The sequence below is a fragment of the Varroa jacobsoni genome, unplaced genomic scaffold, assembly GCF_002532875.2.
Source record: "Varroa jacobsoni isolate VJ856 unplaced genomic scaffold, vjacob_1.0 contig00310, whole genome shotgun sequence".
In the NCBI taxonomy this organism is placed as follows: domain Eukaryota; kingdom Metazoa; phylum Arthropoda; class Arachnida; order Mesostigmata; family Varroidae; genus Varroa; species Varroa jacobsoni.
Genome location: NW_019214447.1, coordinates 103,166 through 122,670, shown reverse-complemented (window position 1 = coordinate 122,670; position 19,505 = coordinate 103,166). Strand labels below are relative to the sequence as shown.

At 44.6% G+C, this 19,505-nt stretch overlaps 2 long non-coding RNA genes across 4 annotated transcripts in view; one reads left to right on the top strand and one right to left on the bottom strand.

The window, feature by feature from the left end:
* Window positions 1-603: 603 nt before the first annotated feature.
* LOC111271069 (uncharacterized) overlaps window positions 604-19,505 on the bottom strand; it is a 41,065-nt gene continuing 22,163 nt past the window's right edge. The window contains exons 3-5 of one of the 3 annotated variants that reach the window (XR_002686632.2): window positions 6,648-6,848; window positions 3,192-3,642; window positions 604-3,011 (exon numbers count right to left, since the gene is read on the bottom strand). This is a non-coding gene — a long non-coding RNA (uncharacterized LOC111271069). Of the gene's footprint in view, window positions 3,643-6,647; window positions 6,849-7,258; window positions 7,726-19,505 lie in introns of those variants that run through there. The other 2 variants (XR_002686633.2, XR_002686631.2) reach the window with 2 other exon arrangements.
* On the top strand, window positions 10,930-16,653 carry LOC111271073 (uncharacterized). Its single transcript, XR_002686638.2, has 3 exons — window positions 10,930-11,892; window positions 12,425-12,481; window positions 15,176-16,653. It is a non-coding gene; the product is annotated as an uncharacterized LOC111271073 (long non-coding RNA).

Sequence of the window (19,505 nt, the reverse complement as noted above, 5' to 3'; positions counted from 1 at the left end):
ACACACACACACACATACACACGAGCGGTTATACATGATGTCGCTGCTCTAGAATTAGCGCTTTGAAAAAAGAAGTTTTCTATGATTACGAGTCAGAGAGCATTTCGTGCGGAATATCTTTAGCGGTTATCTTGACGTAGCCCTAAAACGCGCTGAATATCCCGAAAATATCCAGTTAGCTCCGACATTTAAACGGAGTAAAGGCGCCAGAAGCGTTCATGACGTCGTCTGAGGGTTACTTACGTGCGTATATAGCATGGCAACCATTATACGAAACGGAAGGGGCTGTGTCTATGTCGACAAAAATAAACTGCGGTTTCGAAAGACCGGAAACAGACACCTGCAGTATCATTCCTATCGGTTCGGAAATAGAGTTCGAGCTACCGATATATATCTAACAGACTATACAGATCTAACAGATAGGCTATTGTATCGAGAATTATATGTCTTGCTTTGTGTGTGACATAAGAGACAATACGAATATCTCATTTCAAATAGGTTCTCGTTACTTTTCTGCTCCGCGCTTTATCATAGATGTGATTCAGAACGTGCCGCCCATGTGTGTCTAACGAGTGGTACCTAAACACTTATCAGAAATTAAAGCACAGTAATACAGTTTATTGTTAAAAAAATGGCCAAATTCAGGAAAAGTGTTGACAATCAAAACAGAAGCTTTTGGAAATAAACAAATATCCAGGATTGCTGATCAAATAAGTACGCGAGCACCATTATCACGATGCTAATCTGACTGCAAGTCAAAAGTCGAAAGCTGCTTAAAGGAGCGTGTGCCAAAAGCCGAAACGCATCTCGCATCAGTCGTAGTAACAGAGACTAGATCAACACAAGTACTTACATTTGCGCGCTAAGTACTGATACTACATTGACATTAGCTCGTCGCTTGAGGCCGAGAAGAGGCCAATAACCTTCCTTCCTAACATTTTGTTGGCCGTTCTGCGCATCCGTAAATACCAGTCTGTTTGTTAATGACCGCGTACAATCGTAGCGTTTCTGCAGACCTGACCAGGGGCACCACGAAAGTATAAAGAAACTTTAAAAAACAATGCTTTCCTAATCCATTACAAATATAGGTGATACTTATATACTATAGTATAGAATAGCGATAGGAGACGGACAGAAGATCGTCGTTTGGGTCATTCAGAAAATTCGACAGGCAAAAATAATAACTGAAATGACGTATGACTTCGGTCGAACAACGACACAACAGCTTGCAAGGATGATGTTGATGATAGTCGTAGTGGTAGAGTGATGGCAGGCCTTCCCAAGGTTAGCGTTCGACGCAACTATATCGAACATTTATTACGCCTATGAGAGATAGACGATTAAAGATTGTACAGATTCGACTGACACTGGCCCGTCTACCTATATAACTTAGCGTCATTGTCACTATGTCGTCGCCCCAGAATAAAATTACTCTGAAACCGTACGCGACTGGTAAAATAATGAAACATACCTATCCATTGCAATTTTTCTCTTAATCCGTCGCTTGGTGTAACGTCGGATGGTGTCGAACAGGCAAAAAGAATAGCGTACAAAATGAACAACGCAAACGTGTTAGGTAGTGATACGCTGAATTTTTTTTTTTACTCGTTTTATGATGATACTAGAACGGACGACCTTTATGCGACTGTTATTGCGCAATTTCAATTGGACTCTTCGTGTTGTTACTAGGCTTTCGCTTGATATAGCTTAGCGACTCAAGCCAGCGGGAGTGTGAGTGAAAATAGGCTTAACAATGGCGTACGGCCGACGGTCGATAGTGGCGTCTTCGAATCTACAAGAAATTTATAACAATAATCACACAATCGTCGAGCCACATACAGATCGAAACTATAATTAATCCTCCTGCTGATATTCTAATCGTCTGCTTCGTTTTGGCGGAGCGCGGGCAATACAAATCGGTGACGGCGAACGCCATATCGGTGCGAAATTAGCGAAGCAGGAATAGCGATAATGGTCGCCTGTTTTATTTCTAATAGTACTTGCCGACCGCGCATCACAAACAGCGGCTCATTAATGAGTTTTTTGTTATTGTTCTTGCCGTCTGTAAATTATTAACAATGGAGTCGGTCGATCGATCGATAGATAGCTGTCCGATGCTTACCGCTGTTGTAAGGCAAGCACAGTAACGTGTCGAGTTGACGATCGAAAAGGCAGCAGTGTATTCAGAAACGAGTGCGTCACAAAGTCGAAGTGTACCAGTGCCGATCTTGCACAGTCACCGTAGACGATAGAAGTCGAAAGGAAGCACAGCCAGCCAATGCGTAGATAGATGCCTGCAATCGCGATACTTAGAGACCGTGCTATAGCTTCCCACTCATGGCAACCGATCCATTTTGCACTCTTTCCGACCATCGAGCACAGCGGTACCTTCACGACTGCTGACTGACGTCGACGGTTCCCAGCCGAAGCGACGACAAGTTTTCTATTCATACGCCCAGTGATGATTATGACGATGGTGATGATGCGACGAAGGCCACGGGAGAACACGGAGGACGTATACGCTGCGCACCAACCAGTTAGGTAAATGCTGGCCGATGAACCTACAGCACAGTAGGGACGTTCACCGTCGTCTTGGTTAGCAACGAATAATGAGAATTAGAGAGAAAGAAGAAGTTTGGCTTTCTTTCGATGGGGATGACATGGATTGACGAGCGAGGAGGCTGCCACAACGATGCCAGGAAAAGCGAGGGTACGAAAACGCTCGCTGGCGGAGCCACGGACAGCGAGTCGATTGAAGTAGTCCTTGACGTGCGCAACGGACTTCCCCGACCGAAGCCAACCACCTTTCCACAAGCGAATCGCACTAATCGTGCTGGCGGTCGTTATGGTCACCATCGAGAGGGCGTTGACGTCTTCTCAAAGAGCTTTTCTATCGCTCCCTCACGAGGCCACAGCTGTTGCCGTTGGCGGCACGTTCTGCGTTGCGGCGCCTCGTCTGCAGCTGTTGCAGCCAGCGACAACACGATTAAGTGGAGCTGTCTTAGTAGATGCTAAGTAAATGCACAGAGACTCGCATTGTAAAGAACTGATTAGCTGGTTGGTTCTTCACTATGAAATCTTGTACGACGGTCACCTATATATAGATACACAGTTCTTCGCTCTTGCGTGGGTAGACAACATTTATGATTTTTTTTTTAGCATTTGTGGCTATCGTCGACTTGAAAACAAACCTGATATCGCAGGTAGTCGGCCTGTACGGCTACATATGCAAGAAACATATGGCACAACTGATTGAAGCATTGCGCGCGAAATTGACAAACAAGCAGCAACTCATTGGCCTTAGTGAAGGCCCCATGACGCAAGCGAGGAACGACGGGCGGGCGGGCTCGCGCTACGATTCCCGTGCCTTTACCGCTAAACCGCGGGCAGGACAGTAACAAATTACCTTATTCAGTGCTCTAAAAATATACTTAAATAGTTTTCTTTACAGTACAAAGCTTTATACGATTCTAAATAGTGAGCGAGAGTTCGGGACATTGAAATCACTAGTTCTCACGATTCCAGAACTATGATACGCAGGTTCTGAGAACGATCCCACTATACTTCCCTGACAACCCATTGTCAAGGATGTTCCTCGGGTAGAAACGGACTTCACCTGCTCTTCCGGGGACATCCAGGCTCCTGTGGAATATGTAAGGTTGTACCTTATAGAACAAGCACATTTCAGGATATATATATATATATATTGCGATCGGAACGCCTCTCTTTATAGTCGAACTATATCGTAATCTGTTTTGCTTGAAAAAGAAGGGTTTTCACCTTGCGTTTGGAGCTCAATTGCGTAATACATATGGGCTTTGTCATTTATTGAGCACGTCATGTTTGATTCTGCATGAAGAGCGAAATGCAAGTTATGAGCTAGAAGAACTGTAAGAACATTTGTCATATAGCGAAAACTAATATCGCTCAAAGAAAAGCTCAAAAATACAAGTCCAAAGCTGTGCCAAGAACGACACCATGCCCCACACCTGTGTCTGTGTGTGTACCTGCACGTGTATGCTGGTGTGTCTATGTGTGTGTACACAAACTTTACCCTCGACTAAAAACGTGCTATCCTCGGAATGGTTTTTGCCTTTTGTTCGATGTTTGCCGTTTCCAGATGATACGTTCTGGTAGGGGATAAAAACTACGCACTATCGATCGCATTCACCGATTATTTACTTTAGAGGCACTTTTATCTCTAATTTTAGTGGGTGCAATAGCTATATTATTGTTATCCGTACACAAGATATTCGATTTTTTGAACCTATTGATGAAAGCATTGATACCTTTACAAGCCCAGTAAATGTAATGAATCTTCTCTCTGATCTATACTGGTCCCATGAAATGAAATTACTTAAATTTAATGTAATATATAAACAAAGAAAAATGTTTAATAGCAATGTTCTGCTGGAAAGCAAACTGCCTCCGCTAGGACGATGTCTCCCGTCAACCTATGGATGATCAGGTACGGTTGAATTCGAATCTGATGATAGAACAATCTTACTCGAACTGTGGTCACTGACAACGATTGCGCCATGTTTCAATCCGTAGTCGAGCTTTTCATCACTGACCATGTCCCAGATAGCGTTCGTTGATCATTTGTATATATTTGGCGTGTATTCGTGGGTAGATTGACTCTGAGTACCTTCAAGGTGCTGCATGACGCTCGTTTAGACAAATGCTCGCGGTTAACCGCTCAGACTTGAGCTGTGGATTCATCAATAGTTCTATTGACTAATAATGTTAACTGTAGTATAAGTTACTTATGGATACTTCAGGATTATAATCAGGAATATCCGTCATACTTATAAAATTCAGTAATATGAGTTGTAAGCTCGTATCAGCTTGTTGATCGATCAGAGTTTTGGTCGTATTTTGCAACAAAAGAAGGGCAGACGAACTCTCCCTAATCGCACAGTCTCGCTATGAATTGTGCGCGGTTCAGATAGTCGGTCGTCTTTGAATACTCTAAGTGGCCATCGTCGCGGCTGGGCGATCATAACTCAGAGCGACCGATCGATCAGTCGCCCGATCAAACCGCGGCTGATCGCTGTCTGACAAGTTCGTCGTAACAAGTGACGAAAAATAGTGAGAATCGGTATTATCTAGAGCGTTTATCCTATAACCATGCGTCACAGACAGAGCGATATATGTATTGACTAAAATGTACATCATTAGGAAATCTGTTTCGTAAACAAAGGTACCCCCAAGAAGCTAACAGTAATAGAGCATTCGGTAATCTGCTGTTCTGTTTTTTTTTTTTTTTTTTTTATCATCTTTCCATTATTTTCCCATTTGCCTTTGTACTAGCACTAGTGCCGCTACATTATCGTTTCCATTACGGTCGTTTTTTTCTTTAATGTGTAGAATAGCTATATGCACAATTCACACAATACTAACTCAACGTCCCCCCCGCTGTCCACATATTTATTTCTCGTTAAAGACTCTGAGGTGGTGGATTTGCTGCTTCAAATTCATTGATTTGTTTTCTGGTAGCGTTTAGCCATGTCTGCGTAACGTCGGACGCTCGTTGCTCTGATGGTACGGCAAGGGAGTCGCACATTTAAGCGACCGATCTACAAGCGGAAGTTTTTGTTTTTGCTTCTATTGCGACGATTCAATGGTGTCGAAAGAAATAGAGCGCCGACATCTTCGTCGGTCGGTCGATCGATCGATCGGTCCCAGGTGATCAATATATCTTATCTTGCCAGTACTGCTAACTGGCCATCGTAGCGGGCAGCGTCGCCATCGCCTCTGCCAGTATTTAGCTTAACTTCATGCTTGATGAATCTAGAAGTTTTCGCCCAGCGTCTTGTATCTCTGTATTAAAGCAGAATGTAAGCTATGTAAAACCTGCTTGATGTCGTTGCTAAACTGCTGTAGTTTGTTGTATTCTCGGATGTTGCTACGATGTCACTGCTGTTCCTACCATTGACGTTAGTAATGAAAAGACAAGGACTGGCACCAACATCGGTTGGAAAGAACGGCATTGTTTCGCGGGCGACAACACCACCAACAGCTGCCTCATGACTGTGAAAGTTAAGGAGCAGATAAACAAGTTTGGGGCCTCTCTATAGGCGTGATGTTTTGCTTCGTTTTAATTCGCCAGAAACAAGGCCCGAAGTTTGTTTCATACCGTCTCACTCATATGTTCGCTTACCGTGAAAGCAAAATAGAGACATTACGAAAGTGTTCAATGATATTCATCACCACAACCAGTAAAATACCCCTCATCGTTAAGCAATTTTTCTTGTTTTTTTTTTTTTTTTTTTGCTCTTTTAAGCCAATTGCGACTGTCTGCTTACCTATGACCTTAGACTCCGCTCGTATTTGGCTGGTTTCGAATCGGTAAGTTTGTCGATAGATGAGATGTAGTTCTTGATAGTAGTGTATCTAAACTTCCCTTCAAAGGCCTACACCTCCCCCCACGTGGCGCAAAAGTCAGGATAATCATATTTTAGATAGATTATGAGCAGGAAAATAGTGATAATATTCGAATTGATAAAACGCACCCGCAATATTTGCTATTTTTTCCGGCGGTAACTATAATGTACCGTTATGATGCCGACTCATTCATTTTGTTTCACCATAGCGATGGACACTATTCAAGATTGAAACGAACGCCTTCCCCACGCGTCACTTACTTTGACGTGTCACGCTACACCATGCCGTGGTCCAGTGTGTCGCACCGTGACGGGCATATGGCCGCACGAGAACGGACATTTTGCCGCTCTGCCCTGTGATGGTTGTCAGATCCGCCGCGTCGGCGGATCTGTCTTTAAGCTGCTTGAGAGGGATGCCGTCAGCCAGCAGTTGTCGACAACGCTCACCTTACGTGCGGGATCCTGAAAAAGAAGCGGGACAACAACAAGCGGAGCAATTTAATGGTTTCACCGGCGGCTTGCAAGTAGTATTATCACTATTATTCTGTTAGTAGCGTTTCGGAGGAAAGCGCGCCCGAGAACGGATAAAGAAGGAAAATACGCGCGCGTCAGCGTCACACGTCCTCCCTCCCTATCGGCAGCATCTTAATAACGTAATGGCAATGAGCAGCGACCTATTTGTGCGTAGGTTGGTTTTTGCTGCTGGCGCCGCCTTCGGTCCACGTCCGTGGAACGTGAAACCAATGGATAGTCAGCTGCTATACGCACTAACCGATCACTCTCAATTCGGTCTAAAGAAAACGAATCTATTATACCTATATATACAGATATATATGTATATATACCTATATAATAGTGATATCATAACCAACCATGTAATGGCAACGACTCCGCTGCGTAATTTCTCGGCCGCTCCGTCATTTTGCGATCGTGTGCTTCAAAGTAGCAGTTATAGAATCGGAGCCAACAATAACAGCATGCCATCCTGACTGGGTGGCGTCGATTGCTCCGCGCGCGCGCGCGCGTAAGCGCGCGCAAATGCCTCCAAAGCAAACGTCGTCATATCCTGCGCCACTGCTGTGCGTCTTCGACGGCAATTACTGGCGGCAAAAGAAGCGCGCCAAAAAGTGACAGCGTCGTAAGTGACTAAGCCGAATGGATGGCGCAAAGAAGAGCAGCAGGTAAGACGGCGGCAACGACGGCGGCTGACGGCGGCAGCGACACCGGCTGACGCCGATAGCGGGTAACAGCGCGTGGTAATTGGGACCGTGAATGTAGCCCTACTCACTCTATTCTTTCACCCTCTATGTATATTCGTACCAATTTCTTCCGTTGATTCCCGCTTTTTTCCTGCTCTCCCTCGTCCGCTTTTACAAGCGTCTGTTCGAATAGATAGCCTACAGCGCAATTCTTGTAGTAGCTGATTCTCCAAAGGACCGACCGTCCACCCGAACGTAAGCAACGTCGGGCACGCCATGGCCGTGCCGCCGCCGCCGCCGCCACCGTCAACTCACTCGCTTAGTAGCTGGTGGACCGCGAGGACACTTCGTACTGACTGGCCGCCGGTTTCTGGTTAGTTGCTTCCTCAGTTCGCGCAAAGCAGCGCAACGGAGCTCGACGGACTAAACCAGCAGCGGACAGACATCTGACAGCGCGCGTCAGCGGCGTTGCTAAAGCAACGATGGCGGCACACACACATTAGGGACGAGCGACAGCGTTGCCGTTGCCGACGGTGCACCCGGCCGTGAAGCTGACTAGCAACAGATGAAACAGTCCTGACAACGACGATGCCGGCGTAGCAGAATGCTTGTAACAGCATCATCTTCAGAGCGGAGCGGGATACGTTGTCTGTAACGACGACCCGGCAGCAGCCATTGGTTAGCGCGAATGGTTAATGCCCCCAACGACGTCAAGGTCAGACGCGTCAGAGTCACGTTAGACACATTTGCCGCCACACAGCTGGCAGCGTTGCGCGACAGAATAAATCAGCAGTAACGGTAGTGCTGGTAATAGCGCAACGATCGTTTACCAGTCAACCACCGACGCGCAAACTAGTGGATGACCGATAGTTACGTATTAACAACACATCCGCATGGAGTCGACTAATAGTACTGTCACTCGAACAGCAGCGCCACGTGACGGGCATATAGTAGCTTATATATATATATATGTTTGATATATATTGACACCACTGGTCGGGCAGGAGATAGGGTAATATAATTATTTAAATAGCATTGTTTATCTGGATAGAAAATGTCAGCTAGGAACGAGCGCGAAGGCGTAATAAAAATGAAATAGTATGAGAAAATCGGCAGCAATACGTGACTCAAACGCTGACCGTACGCAAACGTAGACAAACTGAGTTGCAAGTTGAGGCATGAACGCTGGGACAACAATTTACGGTGGTCTTCGAAAGGCCTCGCAACAAGATAGACAAACAGCCCCTATTCGAAACCTATCAACTAACACGAGCACCTTATAACACAGTATGCGATATCCAAGAAGCAAAGAACGTCGGGGCACCACAATACTTAGGATATACGCTTGCCGACGTAGCGGGTGCTAGTGACAGAACGAAGAAAGAGGGGCAAATAAAGGCCTCTCGAACGCAGCTCTTCCCGAGAGCTTGGTACGTCGAAATATTATTGCCGGACCTGGCTCCATATTCCACCGGATTACGGCCTTATATCCAAATAATCGACGGGCGACTAAAAAATAAGGGTACAATTAACCACGCCAGTGTCGCATCAAACCACATAAGGATTTGCTCGTTTTAGTTGGCAAATTAAGCCTAAAGCAGTCTTCTGATCAACTGTCTAACGAAGCTACACACATTTCTCCGCACGACTCAATTCTCGAGATCCTTTGGATATTGCCATGGGAAATTGTGGCTCGCCCTTGTAGCCAACCAATTTCCAAACGTATTCCAAGTATAGGCATCGTCAGCTTACGCTGGCGTCTTCTCCCATCGAAAACTATTTCTTGGTCAAGGATTTTTGCGCAGGTGTCCACACGTGCCTTGCGGCAAATTGGCTTATGACATCAGCCTCGTTACCGGTTACGCCATTACCGGAACACGAAATAGTAGTAATAAAATGTTGTGACTGGTAATAACTCGTAGCCATTCTTCTGTACACTAAGCATTGAATCAATATGTGCAATTTCTCTATGCCAACTAATTCTTTCACTAGACGTGAATATAAGCTATATTTATTGTAGAAATAACCTGTGCAAGTTATCCTGTACGTGTGCAGTGAACGTCATATCAATATTATCTATACTTCCAGCATAAGCACAAGCGATTGGCGGCCAATCATTTGCAGGCTGCACAGCCAGTCATGACTGGCCAGCCATTGTGATTACTACTACGATCTGGTAATGACGGACTCGGCAAAAGGTAATCAAGATGACCGAATTCTGACGCCGCCGCCTATACGGCGGCCAGCAACTCTTACTCGACGACATGTTGTGTCACATGTTTACAACGTCATTGTTGCTGCTGCTGCTGCTGCAAACGATCACTGGAAACTTTTTTTTTTCTTTTCTTATATTGAAAGCGTCTCGTTTATAATAACCTGCCGCTTTCTGTAAACTGTTGTCACGACCCGAATGAATATTGTCCTGTTGCGTATTTACAATCGGCGTCAATGGAGCAGAACCGGCAGCACCTATAGCAGTTGATGCAGACTGGAACAGACAAGCGGATGCGCGGTGAGAAAAGGTGTCGACAAATTTTGCGTTGCGCAACGATCGGTGTCGAAACTTCTGTTCCCGGCTCGTTTGATCCGCGTCGGCATCCACGTCTACAGGCCATACGCTGTAATGACAAGGCCTTTAGCTCGCAAGACCCAAAGGGAGCAGAACTCTATGTGCGAAGATGTGTGGAGAGAACAAGAAAAGCAAGGGAAGCCATCGTAACGCAGCCATGAGATAGTCCTAGACCACGGAAGCGCAGTGCGCGCCATGAGGTTAGCTGGAAATGAACACTGGGAAAACCTGGCGGCACCGTCATCGACTGCGTCCGCCACCCCAAACGGTACAGATCGAACGAAAACAAAACCTTATGAATATACTGATTTCGATGTAGAGTATCAAAAAAGAACTTTTCGTTTGTTAAACACAGATAATAATATAATTTTACCTTACAAGACATGGATTTGAGTGATAGTTAGATTAATATATGTGATTGATTCATAAACTATACCTTCTCCCGTTCTAAGAGTAAATGGTTGATTAGACCAATTGATATTATATGGGTACATACTTTCAGATTTCCGTAGTCGTTATAGCACTCATATTAATGGGGAGTGGTGGTAGTAGTAGTGGGGTAATATATAAACTTACTAAGCAGTCATAAAAGTAACTGCGCGCAAATAGCAAACGTTGTACAGACCCAGTCTAGAGTACCCTATAGCAACGCTTATTGCCTCTATCAGATTCTAATATTACGACTACAAACCGTGTCCTGACGCGCTAATATACAGGATGTCACACAAAACATAGATACAGTTAAATTCAGTTTTTATTTACGTGTAATTAATATTTAAATTGCGCAAACAGTATCTAGAACTTCCCCTGACGGCAGATGCGTAAAATGATTATGCCTTCTGGTCAATACGTTGCCGATATAATATATATCTATAAACATTTGATGTTGTGGCGCGTCTTTGCTCGGCCGCAATTTCAAGTCCTTCAGCTTCGCGGGCTTTTGGGAATAGACTTCACTTCTAAGATATACCCATATGAAAAAGCCCATTGGCGTCGCATTCCGGAGGGGCGGGGGCAGGGTATTCCATAAGATCTCTTCCCAGTCGTCACGTCTCCAAATGTAATAGACACTTAAGTTGTTTACGCCAAGTTCACGGCTTGATTGTCTTCTAGATGTTTTGCGACGCTTCGTTATAACTTTTCATCGCTCTCTGTTGGCTAGTGAAGCTTATTATGTATGCTCTTCGCTTTCCGAAACGTTATCTATAAACAAACACTTGAAAAGTTTCACCCGTTTTAGGCTAGATAGTAGATTATCTTTGCAGTTCTGCTACATTTTCATGCTTCCGAGAACATTTTAAAAGACTATTATAATTCAAAGATTAATCTTGATCTACCCGTAGTTTCTAATCAAAAAAAAAACGAGATAATCAGACGCACTGAACACTGCATACGTTGCTATTCCGTAGAAACTACTGGCAGACGATTATGGGAAAAAATGATCTGAACAGTCGACCATGGGCAAAGAACGTAACGACCTTGAACTTCGCAGTCGAAGGAAGAATGAAAAGTCGGACGAAGCAGCGCCTTTGCTGGCCGACGACGGTAGCAGTAAAAGCTGCAAATATTAGCGGCAGATACGATGCTCACGTTGGCCAAAGGAGGACCGATTGGCTCATTCGCTGACAGCTAAAAAGAACTTCAACCCAACGCAAAAACGAACCAAGTTGAAGTTTGTGCCAACACGCGTTAGATCGGTACTGACCGACGGCTAACCGGATCGCGTACTGCTGGAGAGGTAACTGTCCATTTATTGTATAGGCATTATTTGCTTTAAAATAGAGTAGAAAATAAATAATAAAAAAGCGCACTGCTTGATCTCGCTTGCGGTTGTATTGTTGTACTATGAGCTTTTCTGTGAAAACACGCGTGATGAAGGCTATCCAGCAGTAATTATATTGGAAGGACAGTTTTTTAGTGACTTTCGACAATTTCTTCAGTCATCATCGATTTAACCGGTCCTAAGTCACCTATCATTATCAATGAAGTCTGGCCAATTTAATGAACGTGCCCTTTTACCACGTCCACGTCAGCTGTGTCTGTGACTGTTTTCCTGACTACTATTGCTATTATTGTGCGCAACAGAATTTCTATGACACAGGTTCATTGCCAACTGAGTTACCTGCCGAGCCTATAAGAGATGCATGGGCTTTCTAATCAGCGTAAAAATCGTAACTTCTGTTTTGTTGCAATTGTTTTCCGTAGTAAAAACAAACTAATTAATACTGCGGTATCTGTGTATTTTGTAATCTGTTTTTTTTTTTTTATAGGAGCAGCTAAACAGCAGTCAAGGACGATTTCGAGAGCGATGAGCTCAGCAGTAACTGGTAAATTTATCATTCTGATCCTCAAGCATTTAAATTACTAAGGCGTTCCTCTCGTTAGCCGCTTGCCCCGTTAATCCTCGATGCTTTCAATATTTTTCTACATAATGAAGCAATACCAATTTTCTGCCTTCATCATCAGCCATTAATTGATGACTATCGCTCCAGCCGCTGGGACCGCCATTGCTAATCAAAAATCTTTGGTTCTGTTAATGCCGTGAACGAATTTAGAGATTTTATTTTTATGTTACAGCCTTAAAGCAAATGCAAGTGTAACACTATGCAGGCGAAGTGTCGTTTTATACCCATCAACCAAGCAACGTCAACAAGACCTTTTCTGTTCTGAAAACGCACTTCTGGCCCTTAGTCCATATGGGGGCAACAATGATCGCACCTGTAAAGTCTCAATATCGAACACCACTGCGACATGTCTGAAGATTACGCTATAGAATCAAGCTTACGATGGGTTGTCAAAGTCAACAAGTTAACGGTCTCTCTAAAAGGATAAATGCATTTATTAAGCAGCGGTTTGTTTCCAGATGCTGCTAAATACTCTTATCTTAATTAGTAGTGAACTTGAAAAGAAGTACTCTTTGTTGGTTTCGGAACAACAAGCTCACTTTAGCTAAGCTCATTGACGGCCGCTTATAGCCTGGATATTTGTGAGCGCCAAGAGAACTCCTCGAGCCCCTGAAAAATCTATGATTATTATTCATAGAGGCACTTGTGGATTTCAACAGATTTTCGCATGAATGCTGACCAAGTCACCAGCACGGCGGATAATTTTCCGACAGCTTCCCGCACACTATTAGCTCCATTACACTGTGGTTGCCACACCTGTCCTTGCCGCTCATTGAAGTAATTGAAGTGCTCTCACAGTAACGACAACGCCAGCTACCGTCGACATGTTAGTTCTCGATGGTGACTGCAAATAGTCTGTTGCACACTCGTCAACTATTGTGTAACATTGGGAGCCTACGAACGAAAATTGCTGATCTATGATACACTAGTTCCTCTTCACCGTTGACGCAGGCACGCCGATGTCCGCTGTTCCTCGTCGTGGTCTGTGAGGAAGAACGAATTTTGTTGCAGCTGCCACCATCGGCGGAGTCTCTGCACGGTCGCGTTAACTTTACAGCCCTTCGTTAGTCAAGCTGGCATAGAGGTAAACAGTACAAGCCATTGACTTGAACGGCCCGGTCAACGCCGAATACTGCAAGGACGCAACAAGGAACAATTGCCACGAAAATAATAGAAAATCAGAACGTAAAACGGGGAGCGGTCGATAATGACACACACATCAACAAACAAAAATAGAGGGAGAGAGAGAGAGAGAGGGTGGTCGTACCAGTGATAGATGAAGTCGGTACGTCAACGACCAACGAGATTCGACGACAACGAGAACTTTTTGGGCAAGTAGTCCGGTGAAGGCGGAGATAAACGGTCAGCGGAACCGGAAAACGGGCGAAAGAAAGATGGACGGATTATCAAACCGTGTAGTTGCAACGGCCAAGCGACGACTAGCTGCAGGAGAAGAGATCCACGAACGAATGTAGAATCCTTGCTGGTTGTTGTGTTCGTTGTCGCCGACGCTACTTCTAACTTTATAATCGCGAAGATTGCGCAGCAGCAGCGCGTCGTTGCGGTTTCTGTTTTCTGCCACCACTGACGCCGCCGTACCACGTTGGACACAAGAACCCGGAAACTGAGCTTTCGACAGACGGACAGTCTCATTGGCAGTTTCTTTCAGTTGCTTCCCAACGAATGCCAACATTAAGAATGCTTACGATCCTCCTATTACCATTGCGTCTATGTCTCGCGATGTCAGCTTCTGAACTGCTAGAACATTGACTGTATAGTGAAGAGGGCGTACGGCAAGCAAAAATTTTGCCGCGACACAATAGTCGAAAACACTGCTGCAGAATGGATAAATGAGCATGCGCAGGTCACCATACAGACATACAAATCGAGAAAAACAATGGTATGGATGAGATTCATCGATCAGGCGCAAAAACGGCGGTTAAATTAGGTAGAGAGTGGCTTACTGCGAGTGAGAATGACAGCCGTGTCCTTTGTCTTCGATGTCAAACATTTTCGAGATGTGCGTCTCGAACCTAAAGTATGATCAAATGCTAAAGTACTAATAATTACTAAAATAAGACGCGACAATGAAACTGAATTCCCTTTGATTGATTTGTTATTGAAGAATACCGATCGTGTTAGATGTTTCAACGGATGTCAGTACTGGAACTTCTAGATGTATACTTCAGCGTTCTCGGGAAAACTTTGGCTGGCTCCACCATCGGATTTCTGTTCTCTTAGCCTGCTCATTCATTTTTATGTTTGTTCGAATTTTATCTAACGGTGACAATGTTCATCATGGTTTCAACCAGACGCACCAGAGCGATTAGCGCTAGTTCTACGGATATGTCACACGACGAGAAACACCGTTTTGAGAAAACCACCGTCACTAGCGTTTTCCACCATCATCATCGTCCCCAACTACATGTTGAACGCCGTCTTCCGTCTCGTTCGTAAGACGGCAATTGTCATCCGACTAACACCTCGTTCCTACTCCGTTAGACTTTTTCTACCTGTCACCTACAGGCTCGCCTGTTTTGACTTTACTCATAGCTGATACTGCTGTTTCTGATCTTCTGCATTCGCTGACCACTCATTCTATTCGTCTATTTGTAGGCTGACCATCACCAATAGTACCGAGGAACGTTTTTCGTCTGCTCATCGACAATCATGACCTTCATAATGCTACCCACCGAACGAACGTTGCAGAGACTGATGACCAACAACTGCCGAGGGTCCATATAATGAACTTGTACAGAATTGTGTCGGATTTTCGAAGACTTTCGGATGCAGTCGTAGTTGAAGATCAACAACGACAGCGATGAATCGACGACGCTCAGCCTCGTCAGGAACAGAATAAAGCTAAATGTGGCTTTACCTGAGCAGCAGCAGCAGCAGCTGCAGCTGTAATACGGTGCAGCCTTTATCGCCAGCAGTACTGTTAGTACTCTTATGACCATCGACGACGGCATATGCCACTGTTGTCGCGCTAGATATTCCTATCATCCATCCGACAGTTCCCTCTTCAATTCAGTAGCTCACAACCGACTACAACAAACGCGACGATAACAATAACAGAAGATCTAGGCCGCGTGCCAGTAACGACAGCAGCGAAAATAACAGACACATTGTATGCGATAGCGTTAGACGTAAAAGGTTCTTCCACACGGATACCGGCATCCCACCAGCCTTTAGGGCAAGACAAAGTGCCATCGATACCAACATTGCCATTTTTCAGTGAGTTTACCATTTCAAATCGCGCCGCGATGGCGCTTGCCGATTCGTTCGTTGCCCACTGCCGTAGCGAACACGCCACCGTCATACATATCCAAAAATCAATGTACAGTTTACAACACAGCGCAAAGTTTAAAATATATTTACACATGGATGAACGAACGAACGAAAAAAAACTTAGTAGGTTACGCTTAGGACGATAAAGATAAAGTAGTTATAATGGAAATTTATTGGCCATTCGTGATCAAATGAGCGCGATAGAGGCCTGCGCACCTTGGCTATGCATAGCCGGTAGTCCGAAAATTTGTTGAAAAATCTGCTCGGAGAGATCTTAAAGAGATAAATCGTCAATACTAACATTGTTATTTAGTGCGGATTCGCGGCGACCCATTAGAGAGATATCTTTCGTGCGCGAGGTACATAATCGCACATAATAGAACAGTAAAGCTCGTTAACAGTACTCAAGTCGATAAATTCTAATAAAATAATCAATGATGACAAAGGAATACAGGTATAATAGGTATTTCATAGAAGAAATGCGACCTTGACTAAAGTAGACTAAGCGATGAGCTGCTTACTAAGTACCCTGGCTAGTTTTCTTACATATTTTTTCTTGAAGTTACATCGATATTGTGAACTTTATTCTTCTTACATTAGTTTTGGCTCTAGTCAAACATTACTTGATAAACATTACGTAGATTATTTTTCAGATCAAAAAACACAATTTGTCTCAGAGAGAGAAAACGAAATCGTTCAGGTAGCGATAAATTAAGTTGTTTACATATAGCTCGACTAACAAGTGGTACTCTCCTGTGAGAATATCTTACTAATGATGACTGAGCCTGAGAAGGCTTGTTCAAAGGGCGCCTTGGTTGTTCGAACCTTTCTATTCGTAGGCCTCGTTGGCTCCGCGAAAATGTTTCACTGCAAATAAAAAAAAATAGCTATTGATCGTATTTCTTTGAAATAGATTCTAACCCTGCGGCACAGTATCCGAGTCGTGTTGGTGACTCCAGCATTCCGCGAAAGAGTCATTCTGAAAAACTTCCACTGGCCTTTTTTATTGCGCCTGCACATAGGCCTTGTTTCCTCCCATGCAACGTCTAGTTTTATACTTCTATCGCATCAACAATTGTGGACGCCTTTCCATAAACCGTCGTTCATCTTGTTACGAACAGTAACTTTCGAGTGAATTGCATCCCCTTTGCCTCTGAAGAGAAACAGGCAGCCATTAAGTTTGTGCTACGTGATGTATCATCCTTTAGAACATCTCTTTTTTGTGCTTTTCAAGGCCCGTTGAAAGGTCTACACAAAGTGTTTTGCGCGGAGCGACGCCGCCGAATGTAACAGTTCCTGACCAAATAACGTGTGCCGTTTGTGACGGAACTTTTCACAATCGGCGCTACTCCTGGGACGACATTTGATCCAATCGATGAGAATGGATTCTGTAGAAGTTTCTTAGTTTATGAGTGCTTTTTCTAGTTGCGCTATGCATGATGATAGCCATCGAAGATTTGCTGTCTTCGCTCGTTCTGCCCTTTTGGTGCAGTGAGAGATCTCTGCGTCGTCGCCATAGGCATTCACAGCCTTTTCCTCTGACTTCTACTCTGTTTTCCCTCCGCGGACAGAGACGGAGCTTCAACCGTCATCGATGCCGCTAGCAGCATAACGAATGCGACAGATCGTTAAAACGTGTTGTTGACACAGCCGTTGTTGTTATTAACATCTATTGAGCTTTATGATATCGCTTACGTGAGGGTCGGTCCGTCTGACCGATACTCTTGTTTAGACTTCGGCGGCTGCTGCTGCCGTCGTCTGAGTTATACGAAATAACCCTACGACGCTGCAATAAGCGGTAGCACTTAATTTTGTAAAAGTAGCGTACGCTTTCACACAACACTCTACCCCGGCGCAGCTAGAAGTCGGCTGCTGCTGCCGCCCCTGCACTCGTACAATATCCAGTAAAGGCGACATTCGCTGCTGAACAAACGGAATCGCAACGAGGCGAACAAACCCAGCGACGGGGACGACCCACATCGAAATCTGGAGAATAAGGCAAAAAGCAGCCGGGCGAGCGCCTACTATTTCCAGATGGAGTCCGGAGTTTTTTCTTATCGTTCCAAGCGTCGAATCGTAGCGTTGCCTGACTGCGGCCGCCGATAGCGATGACCAGCTATTGGATTAGTACAAATATCTTTGGACAAAGAAATGTAAAGAGGCGGAAAGCGAACGAGCAATGCTAGAAATTAGGAACCGTTGGCAGCGTGGGAAAAGCACTGTATTTACAGTATCTAACAGTCAAATATATGCGCGCCGCAAGGAAGGCTTTCTAAGGCTGCCCCCTGCTACCTTCCGCACGACGTTAGTCAATCTCGAGACTTTCAACGCTGATCGATTGTCTAGTCCGAAAAATGAACGTACCGTGAAGTGAGCAGGATTTCAGCTGAAGTCCGGAGCTTTTCTCACCGTTCTAACCATAGATCGGTGGCGTTGTCTGATCTGGCCGTCAGCAACGATGGCCAGCTATTGGACTAAAGCAAATGTTTCTAGAGAAACAAATATACGTATGGTTAGAAATTGTCACAGGCAACACGCGCTTCGGCGTTAGCAAACGTTAACAAGCGAAATTTCAATAGCGTAAAAGTTATAATGGAAATTGAATTATTTTTAATCTAACGTATTGCTTTAAAGTGCCAAACTTTTAGCAAGCGTGTAGAGTGTGACTGTTTACTGCTGCTTCTAACGACACCGCTTGCATAGCAATAGCCAACCAACAATGAGAAACGAGATCGACTATTCCCTGTTACTAATCCAGTCCCGTATTACCCAACTTTGCTAATATAGCAAATGAATTTTTCTACTGTATAGTAGTTGAACGCGGATATTTGCGTAGCGGTACTTGTTCTTTTATCGCTGAAAATTCCCGTACCGAAATTATACTGCATTTTTTTCGCGCACTCTTGAGCGAACGTGCTCCATATAGATAAACACGATATGGAAACATGATATATTTGTTTTTGGCGAAACAGAGTTCATGAACTGCTTGTAATCCAGCTGGTTCCGTACGATTTATATTAAACAATGCATACTGTAACCCTCTGTGAAAATCAGTTACCCAATGGGCAATGCAAATCTAACACGAACATCTTGCCCATGATCGGGACTACTTTACTGTGCATTGTAATGCGGGTACGTCCACGGACGCTTCCTATAGGCAGTAGCTATCAACGACCATTTATTACAGCGTGCTTACCGAACCGTACCGCATCATCATACAAATCCGTTCTTATGCAGTACGAAGAGGGGTTACCTTCGTGGAAACGTTCGATTCGCGCGGTAGCAGCAGTAGTGTTATCGTCATCACTGGTCATGGTCATGGACAACTCAAATCAGCTTTTGGAAGCGAACGCCAGAACAACAGCGCTGAGTGATCGGCGCAATCTACTGGTTCAACAACGGCGGCAACAGTCGTAATGACGCTCTGGCCTATTGGTGCTGGGCATTGTCATTGCCACTTTTGGATGACAGACAACTGTGTGCTGACTTTGACCTTACGGGCCCCATTTAGTGGGCAGGTGGTTGGAGCCGGTTCAGTTCTTCTTTGGAGTTCCAATTACAAGTTTTTTTTGCCTCACTTTACTGTTGGCCGATGGTGTCACTATTCGCGCGAAGTTGGAAGCATCGCCAGTGAACAACCCAGGCCGAGAGAACA